We start from the raw sequence: 14,563 nt of genomic DNA, 5'->3' as shown, positions 1-14,563 counted from the left end.
TTTTTTTTATTTTCATATCCGAGAGAATATCATTTTTCATCGCACTTTCACAGAGAGAATTGGTGTCATTGCCCCTAATTTGTTTCACAGGTGGGACAAAAAGAGGAACAAATGAGTGGAGGTGAGGTGAGCAATAGTCCTGGATATAGGTAGTTCAACCAGAAGGGGGTTGATTGAGGACCGTGTGTGCCATGCAGAAACCAGGAGGGTACAAAGCACAGAAAGAGCAGAGGGTGCAAGACCAGAAATGTAGGTGGTAGAAAACAGAGAGTCCACCGACCTGTCTTTGATAGCGAAGTAAAAGATCTTTTGACTCAGCTTAATCCAATCATCTTTAAGGCCTCGGTTTCCACGGCGTCGATCTGAGCGAGATGAGGCAGGGGAGCCAGCCCATAGGGGAGAGCAGTACTCCATCAAGCTGCATATGAAAGCCTTGTTGGTGGATAGGAGTTCAGGTGTGCCAAGGAAGGACTTTGTGTGACGGAGGATGCCCAGTCGGCAGCTGGCTTTGGAGGCCAACTTGGAAATGTGGTTTACGCAAGAAAGATCATGGCTGATAGTGAGATTCTTGTTAATTGCATATGAACATATATATATATATATATATGTATATATATATATATGTATATATATATATATGTATATATATATATATATATATATATATATATATATATCTATATTATAATAGCCGTAGATGATTCTGTCTGTCTGTCTGTCTATCTGTTGGGTGTCTGTCCGGGGTGTGGCTTACTCGGTTTGCAGAGTAGCTCCACCCATAGCTCCACCCATTCTGGGAGTGGCTATAAACAAATATCCACCATTTTATTAACTCGCATAGCTTTGAGTCCTGTTTTGTAGGCCCGTGGTGTCTTGCTCTCCCCCAGTTTTATTTCAAATCAAATTCGATAAATCATTTCATTTTTCACAGTCGCTAACATAGTTTTAGACTCGGTTGAAAAAAAACGGGAAGAAAATCCGATGAAAGTTGCCGTTTATAGAACGAAATGAATTCTCAAAGGCCTGTAACTTCAAGGCCATTGAGTCTCTCTCACGCCTTTATCTCCAATCTAACTCACCATATGATTTCATTTTTATCGATGGTTTTACTTTTAGACTCGGTGTCAGCAATAATTGAGAACAATCCACACACGCGGGAAAATGCAGAGATATATTTTTTAAAATCGCGTCATGGTGTATCATACACCGCCCAACATGACACCGCCGGCAATGTGTCGATATATATTAAAAATTCGCTTTTGCTTTTCCGTTATGATATATTACTATTTCGTTTGATGATAGTCGTCACAAAAACGTCAACAATGATGCCGACATATATTTCTTCGTTTTTATTTCATTCAACATATTAGCCGGAAGTAAAATATGTTTCAGGAAATTACCGAGAGATATTTCTTCGTTTTTTTTATTAGTTATGTGCGCATACACTTTAAATAGGTTTATTTGAAATCTTTAATTTTCCACAAACATTCCACACACGCGGGAAAATGCAGAGATATATTTTTTAAAATCGCGTCATGGTGTATCATACACCGCCCAACATGACACCGACGGCAATGTGTCGATATCTATTTTAAATTCGATATATCATTTCATTTTTCACAGTCGCTAACATAGTTTTAGACTCGGTTGAAAAAAAACGAGAAGAAAATCCGATGAAAGTTGCCGTTTATAGAACGAAATGAATTCTCAAATGCCTGTAACTTCAAGGCCATTGAGTCTCTCTCACGCCTTTATCTCCAATCTAACTCACCATATGATTTCATTTTTATCGATGGTTTTAGAGTCGGTGTCAGCAATAATTGAGAACATTCCACACACGCGGGAAAATGCAGATATATTTTTTAAAATCGCGTCATGGTGTATCATACACCGCCTAACATGACACCGACGGCAACGTGTCGATACATATTAAAAATTCGATATATCATTTCATTTTTCACAGTCGCTAACATAGTTTTCGACTCGGTTGAAAAAAAACGGGAAGGAAATCCAATGAAAGTTGCCGTTTATAGAACGAAATGAATTCTCAAACGCCTGTAACTTCAACTTCAAGGCCATTGAGTCTCTCTCACGCCTTTATCTCCAATCTAACTCACCATATGATTTCATTTTTATCGATGGTTTTGGACTCGGTGTCAGCAATAATTGAGAACATTCCACACACGCGGGAAAATGCAGAGATATATTTTTAAAAATCGCGTCATGGTGTATCATACACCGCCCAACATGACACCGACGGCAACGTGTCGATATATATTAAAAATTCGCTTTTGCTTTTCCGTTAAGATATATTACTTTTTCGTTTGATGACAGTCGTCACAAAAACGTCAACAATGATGCCGACATATATTTCTTCGTTTTTATTTAATTCAACATTATTAGCCGGAAGTAAAATATGTTTCAGGAAATTACCGAGAGATATTTCTTCGTTTTTTAAAATTAGTTATGTGCGAATACACTTTAAATAGGTTTATTTGAAATCTTTAATTTTCCACAATATAATTTACTTGCCATTTATCATTTGATGATTACGAGACAAATTCCTCTTGAGGATCGTGACAATTCATGCGCTGCGTGGAAACTTCTATTTCCAAAATGAATGAGACGATCGATGAAGAACGCAGACTTGAACAGGATGCAGCAAGAAAACGAATGAGACGGGCGAACGAGTCCATCGACGAACGTCAATGCAAACTTGCGGGGTCACCCGTGGGAATCCCACGGGCATGGATGTGTGTGACATTTCGACATATTGAGTTAGATGCTGCACATTCATTTTTACAAAATGGTTACTGGCAAGTCATCAGATCCAGAAATGGTGTAAAAACCACCGTTTAGAGGCCATTTTTCCCCGCAAAGCGGGGGTTGGCCTTTTCGGGGACCGTGGTAGTTGTTGTTTTTTTGTCCCCTTTTTGAAGCAATGTTTTACGGCCGGATGCCCTTCCTGACGCCAACCCTTTTTGCCGCCTTCAACGACAAACAGGGAATTACCAGTGAACTGGTACTCAATTAGCCGACCTCGGAAGGATGACAGGCTGAGTCAACCCCCCTGGCATTAATTCGGCGATCGACCGAGATTCGAACCCAGGATCCTAAGCCGGCACCCTAGCCGCTAGCCCAACACCAGAAATGGTGTCATGAACACAATTTATTTACGCACAAGCACAAAAGCAAGACGGGCCGATTTCCGATTCCGACGGGCCGACGGGCGAGACGGGCCGATTTCCGATTCCGACGGGCCGATTTGGAGCAAGAAAAAGAACGAGACGGGAGAAAAAGGAGAGAAACGAGACGGGGAAAGCCGATTGGAGAGGCGAGTGAGGCGCGATTGGAGAGGAGTGTGAGGCGCGATTGGAGAGGAGTGTGAGGCACGATTGGAGAGGAGTGTGAGGCGTGATTGGAGAGGAGTGTGAGGCACGATTGGAGAGGAGTGATTGGAGGGGAGTGTGAGGCACGATTGGAGAGGAGTGTGAGGCACGATTGGAGAGGAGTGTGAGGCGCGATTGGAGAGGAGTGTGAGGCGCGATTGGAGAGGAGTGTGAGGCGCGATTGGAGAGGCGTGTGAAGGATTGGAGAGGAGAGGAGTGTGAGGGATTGGAGAGGTGAGGGATTGGAAAGGAGAGGGATGTGAGGGTTTGGAGAGGAGAGGAGTGCTAGGTGGAGAGAGGAGAGTGTCAGGTGGAGACAGGAGTGTGTCAGGTGGAGACAGGAGAGTGTCAGGTGGAGAGGAGTGAGGGGTCACATATTATGTGAAATAACTAAATTCACACCATTTCTGGATCTGATGACTTGCCAGTAACCATTTTGTAAAAATGAATGTGCAGCATATAACTCAATATGTCGAAATGTCACATACATCCATGCCCGTGGGATTCCCACGGGTGACCCCGCTAGTATATATATATATATATATATATATATATATATATATATATATATATATATATATATATATATATATATATATATATATATATATATATATAGTATATATATTGTTACAGGTCGCGGACAGATGTTATAGACCGAGCGGTGGTGTAAGACCGCGACCTAACAAAACTCACCCGATTCACCCAGAACTTTGGCCGTATCGCACCGTAGCTGCTCAATGAGGGAAAAGACAAAAACGACGCAATGCAAGAGGAAAAGGAATTAAAACGAGAAGATGTACAGACGAGTAATGGGGTTTATTATTTACACACACAAGCAAAAAGGAGCAATTAAGTTTATTTACAACACATAAGACGCAGGTGACACAGTGCAAATACTAGCTTATCTACAGGCTTAACTTATCCCAGGACAGAACAAACAAAAGACACTGACTCACGCGGGGAATTGCAGGAATCGCAGGATGTGGAGGGCTGGAGGGAGAGGGAGGTCCAAAGGGGGGTCATGCAGCACGATCGGCGCGTTTAGCAGCCGCCGTTCCTTTTCGGCCCTGCTCCAAACCGCCGCCCAGGCCCCAAGCGGCTGCCGGGTGTCGCTGCTGCTGCCGCCTCCACTTGCCTTGCCAGGCCTTGTCCCACTCGTCTAAACCCTCAACTCTTTCTTGGTCCCTCACTCTTTACCACCACTCTCTTGACGACCAACTCAGACCAACTCAGACCTCTCTCACCAAGACCAACCCTTTGTGACCAACCGACTCAGACCAACTCAGAGTGCATCTCTCACCAACTCCTCGTGACCACTTCCGTTTTGCGCCTTTTATAGCGCCTCCAGCGATTACGCCCCCGGCGTTTTGGACACGCCCATCGGGGTGCTCACCTCGGCCCTGGTTGGTCGCGCGACCCTCGGGCTCCGCCCTGGATGACGACGGGCGGGCACGCCCCTCCTCCCCTCTGACGAGGTGGAGACACGCCTTTCTTCTCCGACTCAAAGCACATGGTCAATGGCGGTTATTGGAGGGGAGGTGATTGGGAATCGAGGGCTCAGCAGTGACGAGAGGGGATGTAATATGGAAATGGAGGTTTTGGGGATGGGAAGGAAAGGGAGATTTTTGGGGATGGGAAGGAAAGGGGATCTATTCTCTTTCACTGGTGCAATGGAGTATTTCAATTAATGGAAGACACAGCCTTACACTAATACACATAATAAGGATATAACTGTCAAAAAAGATATATCGTGTCCTGCATGTATGTTTTATGGACTAACTACGGAAACGCCCTTTGACCTTTATACAACCACAAACGGAGGGAGGAGGGGTGATATTTTACAACAACCTTTTACAACAACCTTTTACAACAACGTTTTACAACAACAATAAAATAAAAAAAACATTCTCATATCCACAACACTGCACCCTCCTCCCCTTAGGCACGTCCCGGGCCTATAACTTTTACCTTAGTGTGGCACGTAGGTGTAGTTCCCTCTACTTTTAACCTGACCCTGAGTGCGACAGTTTTAAAACATAATAAATGTGTCCCGCTGCTCCATTGCACCCTGCCTAACAGACTTACGCCCACAGTTAACCGAATTGCGGAATGGTCTTCAAACTACACACTGACGGTGGGAAGCATTATTTACAATTGACGCTATTTTTATTTACAAAACTAACCCAGGACCTGTAATTGTTCTTTCGGGGGGGGAGACAGTCTGCTCTGCATCGACGCACCATGAACGCACCCAAAAACGCACCAATACAAGCCCAAGCACCAATCGGTGCAGTCACCATTGTTCATCAATGTTCAACAATAAAATAGAATCAACAACCCCTAACCCTGCAGGTGGTCTCTTGCTCTTCGGCTCCCTCTGCTGGTGATATTATTTGTCTTCCAGATGTTGTCATTTTCATTTTGCTTTGCTTACTGGCGGCCTATTTTCAATAAAGTGTGCCCAATGTGTCCTTTTTTATTTGCTTTATTTATGGCCCACAGGGCCGACTATGTGTGGTTCACCTGTGGGGCACCGGTGCCCTGTGGCCAAGGTCCGCCAGCAAGATTTCGGGCCCTCATGGCCGGTTCCAGCAGAGGGGCCATGCCCCAACCCATGGGGTCCATAAGTGGTGCTCGGCCACAGGCATGTGGTCCATAATGTGGTGCATCGATGCAGACAGCTGGTTCTGGGAATTTCGGGCGCACAATGGCCGACCCGCGCACGCTCCCCTCGGCGCCCAACGGCGCACAGGTCATGTGGGAGACAAAAGGGGAAAGACAATTGAGCGAGGGGTAAGGTCACAAGGGTACACATCAATAAGGCAATGCAAGGCGAAATGCGTACGGAGGGCGAAGTGAGAAAGCTCGTCCCTACCGTACATCACCCCCCTGTCACCTACCCTACCCTTGCCCTTACCCCATATGTACAAAAATCTACCCATTTACAAATTCGTCACTACTGTCACGTATTCCCCATATTTCCCCTATACCAAATTCGTCTCCACAATCCCTCTACTTCAAAATTTGCCATCACCAATTCATCATCAATCCTCATAAGGAGGGAGCGATGGAATTACGCACAATGTCACACCCACGTCATGATGCGTCTCACAATCCAAACATTTGCATCATAAAAAATAATCAAAACATGGCATGGTGTGGAGTACCTGTCACCTCAGGTGAGTGGATGCAGATGGTGCGAGGAGATCCTTCATCCTAACTATCCTCTAAATGACTTTAACACACTTTACACTACCCGGGGTCTTTCCCTGCCAATCCATTGGCCACTTACACTATTGGTTCTAAAAACCAAATTCCCATTGACCAAACTGTGGTGCTTCTCAATTTGGGGTCTCACTCCCCCGATTCATCTCCCGGTGCCCTCGCACAATTTCTGGGCCGCGACATGTAGCTCTCCCAACAGGTCTACCCACCTGCACACCTCCACCACTGTAGTTGCCACCCGAGCTTACCTGCTCCTCACCCTAACCTAACTAATTTGGGACAGCCCCTCCTGGCTCTGTCACCCCACTCGGTGCCCTCTGGCACTGGGCTACCCGGGTCCGTCCTCCGGATCCTCGGGCCCCATCCACAACAACTACTACCGGCTCCCAGAGCCCACCTGCGGCCTCACCTGGCCGACATCCTTACAGTGGTGGAGTGCCCAAACCAACTACACACACTAACAGGCTACACGCCCAGCCATTTCCACAACACTAATGCACCCATCCACATACCATTCTTTCACCACGCACCACAGATGCCAATATCCAACCACAATTTACCTGTACCCTCTACCTAACACTTACACTACCCGCCCCGGGTATCCGTGATGGGGGTCCACTCTTCCCCCATTCACACCTTCGCACCATCCACTCCACTCCACAATTTCCACCATTCTCACTCCACGACCATCCATTCCAATACTCCATACCATTTATTCCATACACCTGTCTTTCATTCACCTGTCGTTGCACACCTGTGCAATCCTACCTGGTGCCACCTGCACCCTCCTCCTCTTCCTGGACCATTTGGTCAACACAACACGCAATCACCACTACTCCCTCATACACTGCTCCACACACCTGTTCAGTTGCACACCTGTGCAATCACACCTGTTCCATTCTCACCTGTTCAATCCTCACACACACGGCATCATCTCAGCTAACTACTCCACTCTGAACTTGCGCTTCCCAGTCGTCCCTTTAAACTATTGCGCTCCCACGTCATTATAATCCACACTAATCTACCTGCGTCCCCACTACAGGTATCAGTCACTAACTAACCTTAACGTCACCTAATGTCATCTTCGCTAGATCCCTACAATATAACCTAACCCACCCGGGCTAGTTTTCACTGCCATACACCCCATAGACTATTGCGCATTTGCCCCACGTCTGTGAGGGATGGTGGATTTGCCATCCCACCACATCGGGGGTCTCTCACTATCAATTTTGTTCGTCCAGATTCCAACCAATTCAAAAATTTTCCATTTACTGCCAATTCTACCCACCTTTCGAAATTTCGTATCAATTCACTATCACTATCACCATCACCCGTCTACTTATTACATCCTCTCGGTGCGCCAATTCACGTCTACAGCCCGGCTTCGTACAGCCGAGCAATGAACGCGGATTCTTTTGTGCCGGCGGCTGGATGCGTCCCGCATTCGGGGCAGGGGCGGGGGCTTACCCGGGCCGAGATCCCACGCACCACCTCGGCGTGGAGCCATCCAATGTCCCGATCTCGACCTGCCGGCACGTCTCAATAGAAAGTGGTCGCCATGACGACCCTTCCTATCGGGCGGCCCGCTCCGCCTAGTGGAGCCCGGACGCGGCCGTTCCAAGCGAGGCCCAGCGTGGATCGCGCACGGCGGTCCTTTCGAACCCGCCGTGGCTCGGATCCCCGCTGGTTCTCGCGGCACGCGAAGCTGCCCGACGCGCACCGAGGGCCCGAGTCGGCTATAAGTCGTTCTAACCTCTAGCCTGGTTACCGTCGACGCTTCACCTGGATTCTTACAAGCATACGCTACCCCTTTCTTGCTCATACATGCAGCTGTTTCCATGCTCCTCGTCGTACCGTTCCTTACACACCTCGGTACACTCATTCCTCTCCCAGCCTTGGTCACACACCTGACCACCGAACACTTTGACACACATTCGTTGGTCGCACACCTCACCAACACACCTCTTCGCGCCCCCTCCTCGGTCACTTCCTCTGTGACAATCACAGGTGTGCTCTCATTCGCACACCCAACCACGTGCCTCTCTACCAACTCAAATGTGCCTTCCCACACACGCTCTACCATACCAGGTGTGCATCCTTCCATTCCAGGTGTACATCCTCGCTCACCTGTCATAACCAACTCACGCTCCGTTTCACTCTCACTACTCTCACCTCCATTCTTGACAGCGCACTCACCCTTACTCTCGACAGCATGCGCTTTCCCCATGCACCCGTCCGTTACACACCTCTCTCGCGCACACTTTTTCGTTACTTCCTCCGTAACACTCACCACACCGCGCTTCCATGTACCCCCTCGCACACGCGCTTCGACCAACTCACTCTTGACGGCACACTCACTCCTCGGCGTGCACTTTTTCCTCACACACCCCATGGTCGGACATTCTCGCACACCTCTTTTTTCGCACACCTGACCTGTCGCACACTTCACCAACGGCCTTTCACGAACACCCGGATCCAAAGCAACCCCCAAGCCGACTGAAGCTTTCCTCACATCATATACATTGCCACTCACCTCCGTACTTCGTCGTCGCACCTCCTCTGCCACCTGCAAACTTTTTATTTGGTTAGTGAGCATCACATCATGAGTTGAGCACCGACCTTGCACATATTCCATTACCTCCTCCTGGATTTCTCTCTTAGTTTCTGTCCGTCCCTTCTTAATTTCACTCACCTCTTCTCCCACTTCCTCTAATTTTTGTTTAACCTCTTTTATTTCTCGGTGCGTCTCCTCAAGTTCGTCCTCTAAGGCTACCGTGACCGTCTCTATGTGCATCCTCACCTGCCGGTCCTTTGTCTCCATTATCTCTGTCACCTCGTCCACCCTCATTGTCAGTTCCTCCCGTACCATCTGACATTGCCTCTGTGTCGCTATTAATTCGTTTTGAATTTCTTTTTGTGTCGCCTTTAACCCTCCGAGTACTGCAGTGTTCCTTTGAACCTGCTCCACTAACTTAGTTTGTCCCTCTGTCAGCTGTTCCACCTCCTCCGTCAGATCTTCTATTCCCCCCTGTAACTTTGCCGTATTATTTCTCACCTCTTTCTCTATACGCTTTTCGCCTCGCTTTACCTCCTCGCGTAGCCCCGAGACCTCCTCACCCACACCTCGTCGTATCTCCTCCTTCATCTCCCCCATCTCTTTTGTAGATGCCACCCTCATCTGTCCCAATTCATCCCTCTGAGCATCCAGTTTGGTTTCTACCCCGATTTTTACCTCCTCTATCTGCTCTCCCATTTGTTTAATTTCTCGGGCGGATTGCTCCCCTATCTCCCGCAATTTGCCTTCCATCCTGTTTTCTAGCCCCATTAACCCATTTTTCACCCCTTCTAACTGATTCTCCTGGGCAGCCATTCTATTTTCCACCCCCATTAACCCATTCTTTACTTCTTTTATCCCGTTGTCTAACCCCTCAAAATTATTGTCTAACTTCCCAAATTTCTTGTCTAACTCCTCCCCAGTACCCCTCGCTTCGTCCCTCATTACCCCCATTTGGCCCTCCAATCGCTCACCCAATCGCTCATTATTAGCCCTCATTTCCTCCCTCATTTTCTCGCTATTCTGGGCCATAAGGGCCTTCATTTGTATGAAAAAAAGGCCCCAATCCATCGGCGGCGCTGCTACGGTCACGGGCGTGGCTAAATTTGGCGCCACAATAACCATGTGCGCGAGGCCGCCATTTTGTGCACCTGATACACCCTCAACCACCTCATTGCTCTCCTCTTCCCTTTCTTCCCCGAAGTCCTGGGTTACTTCTAACCCCTCTATCTCTCCCACCGGCATCCCGTCGCCTTGAACAGCCATGGCGCGATTTCAAAATTCGGGGTTTTACTTTATAAAACAAAATAAATTTCGGTACTTTATAATTTTGAGCGCGTGAAGCGCGCTCCGGATCGATCCCACTCCTGACACCAATTGTTACAGGTCGCGGACAGATGTTATAGACCGAGCGGTGGTGTAAGACCGCGACCTAACAAAACTCACCCGATTCACCCAGAACTTTGGCCGTATCGCACCGTAGCTGCTCAATGAGGGAAAAGACAAAAACGACGCAATGCAAGAGGAAAAGGAATTAAAACGAGAAGACGTATAGACGAGTAATGGGGTTTATTATTTACACACACAAGCAAAAAGGAGCAATTAAGTTTATTTACAACACATAAGACGCAGGTGACACAGTGCAAATACTAGCTTATCTACAGGCTTAACTTATCCCAGGACAGAACAAACAAAAGACACTGACTCACGCGGGGAATTGCAGGAATCGCAGGATGTGGAGGGCTGGAGGGAGAGGAAGGTCCAAAGGGGGGTCATGCAGCACGATCGGCGCGTTTAGCAGCCGCCGTTCCTTTTCGGCCCTGCTCCAAACCGCCGCCCAGGCCCCAAGCGGCTGCCGGGTGTCGCTGCTGCTGCCGCCTCCACTTGCCTTGCCAGGCCTTGTCCCACTCGTCTAAACCCTCAACTCTTTCTTGGTCCCTCACTCTTTACCACCACTCTCTTGACGACCAACTCAGACCAACTCAGACCTCTCTCACCAAGACCAACCCTTTGTGACCAACCGACTCAGACCAACTCAGAGTGCATCTCTCACCAACTCCTCGTGACCACTTCCGTTTTGCGCCTTTTATAGCGCCTCCAGCGATTACGCCCCCGGCGTTTTGGACACGCCCATCGGGGTGCTCACCTCGGCCCTGGTTGGTCGCGCGACCCTCGGGCTCCGCCCTGGATGACGACGGGCGGGCACGCCCCTCCTCCCCTCTGACGAGGTGGAGACACGCCTTTCTTCTCCGACTCAAAGCACATGGTCAATGGCGGTTATTGGAGGGGAGGTGATTGGGAATCGAGGGCTCAGCAGTGACGAGAGGGGATGTAATATGGAAATGGAGGTTTTGGGGATGGGAAGGAAAGGGAGATTTTTGGGGATGGGAAGGAAAGGGGATCTATTCTCTTTCACTGGTGCAATGGAGTATTTCAATTAATGGAAGACACAGCCTTACACTAATACACATAATAAGGATATAACTGTCAAAAAAGATATATCGTGTCCTGCATGTATGTTTTATGGACTAACTACGGAAACGCCCTTTGACCTTTATACAACCACAAACGGAGGGAGGAGGGGTGATATTTTACAACAACCTTTTACAACAACGTTTTACAACAACAATAAAATAAAATAAACATTCTCATATCCACAACAATATATATATATATATATATATATATATATATATATATATATATATATATATATATATATATATATATATACATATATATATATATATATATATATATATATATACATATATATGTATATATATATGTATATATATGTACTAGCTTGGCTCGGCTCGCTGCGCTCGCCTTACCAAGCGTCGATACTGAGGAACGGGCTTATTTTAACTGAGGCTAATGACTGTACCTGAGTGTTGTCATGTTGTCATGATTTTCACCAATCATAATACAAACAATTACTTTGCACAAATGTATTTGTTGTGTTTGTGATATTACATTTTTATTGGCAATTTAGGTTGAAGATTTAGGTTGAATGTTTTTTTTTCAAGAAAGAACCCCTCCGCACATACATAGGGGAGGGGTAGGTGCAGACTGGAAGTTTGGGACGATTACACCTCACCACCACGTAATTCAAAACACCTCACCACCAAGTAATTCAAAACACACCACCACGTAATTCAAAACACCTCACCACCATGTAATTCAAAATACCTCACCACCAAGTAATTCAAAACACCTCACCACCAAGTAATTAAAAACACCTCACCACCACGAAATTAAAAACACCTCACCACCACGAAATTGAAAACACCTCACAGCCATCAAGCACGTAATAAAAACACCTCACAGCCATAAAACACGTAATAAAAACACCTCACCACAACGAAATTAAAAACACCTCACAGCCATAAAACACATAATAAAAACACCTCACAGCCATAAAACACGTAATAAAAACACCTCACCACCACAAAATTAAAAACACCTCACAGCCATAGAACACGTAATAAAAACACCACACAGCCATAAAACACGTAATAAAAACACCTCACCACCACAAAATTAAAAACACCTCACAGCCATAAAACACGTAATAAAAACACCTCACAGCCACGAAATTAAAAACACCTCACCACCACATCATTTAAAAACACCTCACCACCAAGTAATTCAAAACACCTCACCACCACATAATTCAAAACACCTCATCACCAACTAATTCAAAACACCTCACCACCACATAATTCAAAACACCTCACCACCATGTGATTTAAAAACACCTCACCACCATGTGATATTAAAACGCCTCATCACCACATCATTTAAAAACACCTCACCACCACATAATTCAAAATACCTCACCACCACGTGATTCAAAACCACCACAACGTTATTAAAAACACTTCACAACCACGGAAACAAAAGTTTGAGGGAGTCGTTAAGTGACAACACAGGCACCCAGATGTGTCGATATATAGATAAATGACTGTACCCGAGTTGCCGTTTTGTCATGGTTTAAACCAATCATAATTCAAACAATTATTTTGCACAAATGTATTTGTAATATACGTGATATCACATTTTATAAACAATTGAAGTTGAAAAAAAAATTCTTTCCCAAAAAAATTCCCAAAAAAATAATAATAAAATTGCAATTAAAAAAAAAACAAAATACCCTTAGGACATACCGACCGGAGAGATATGTGTATACCAGAAGTTTGGTACGATTTCACAAAAGTTTGAGAAAGTAGTTCAGTGACAACACAGGACAGGACAGACGCTGCACAAATATATATATATATATATATATATATATATATATATATATATACGAGGTGTGTTCAAAAAGTATCCGACCTTTGTTCATAAAAAATACTCGTATCCAGATACAACAAACTTATACTAATCTCCTTCAAAGTAGTCCCCTTGGGCTGCCACACACTTCTCCCAACGGTTCTGCCACTGTCGGAAGCAGCGCTGGAACGCCTCTTTTGGGATGGTGCGCAGCTGGTCCGTCGCATTCCGCATGATGTCTTCTCTGGACTGAAATCTGGTCCCTTTCAGGGGCATTTTCAGCTTGGAGAAAAGCCAGAAGTCACACGGAGCCATGTCGGGAGAGTAGGGAGCCTGACGAAGCACAGGTGTGTTGTGTTTGGCCAAGAAACTCTATCAAATGTGAAGAATGGGCGGGTGCGTTATCGTGATGTAGCTGCCAATTGCCCGCTGCCCACAGGTCCGGCCGTTTGCGTCGCACAGCGTCACGAAGGCGACGCAGAACCTCTTGGTAATACTCCTTGGTGATGGTTGTGCCGTGTGGTGCGTACTCGTGATGAACCACGCCACTGGAGTCGAAGAAGACGGTCAGCATGACTTTGACATTGCTGCGGACCTGCCTTGCTTTTTTGGCCTCGGGGATGTTGGATGCTTCCATTGTGATGACTGCAACTTGGTTTCTGGGTCGTACCAATAAACCCAGGGCTCATCGCCAGTGATCACTGTGTTGAGGAAGCTGGGATCGCTGTTCACAGTCTCCAGCATGTCCTGTGCGATCTCCAAACGGAGTTGCTTCTGCTCAATCGTTAGCAGCTTTGGTACGAACTTCGCTGAGATTCTCCTGAAGCCCAAATCCTCCTTCATAATGGAATGAACGGATCCAATGCTGACGCCCACCTCGTCTGCAAGTTCTCTGATCGTGATTCGACGATCCTGCATCACCAGGGTCCTCAATTGGTCAATGACGATCTCATTTCGGGATGTTGAGGGCCTACCCGAACGTGCTTCACTCTCCACTGATGTGTGGCCATCTTTGAAGCGGTTGTACCACTCCTTTATCTGTGTGGTGCTCATTGCTTCGTCCCCGAAGGCCTGTTGAATCTTGCGGATCGTTTCCACTTGGGAATCGCCAAGCTTT

Source organism: Myxine glutinosa, chromosome 2 (genome assembly GCF_964187855.1).
Source record: "Myxine glutinosa chromosome 2, kmMyxGlut1.1, whole genome shotgun sequence".
Classification (NCBI taxonomy): domain Eukaryota; kingdom Metazoa; phylum Chordata; class Myxini; order Myxiniformes; family Myxinidae; genus Myxine; species Myxine glutinosa.
This window is presented reverse-complemented; position numbering follows the sequence as displayed.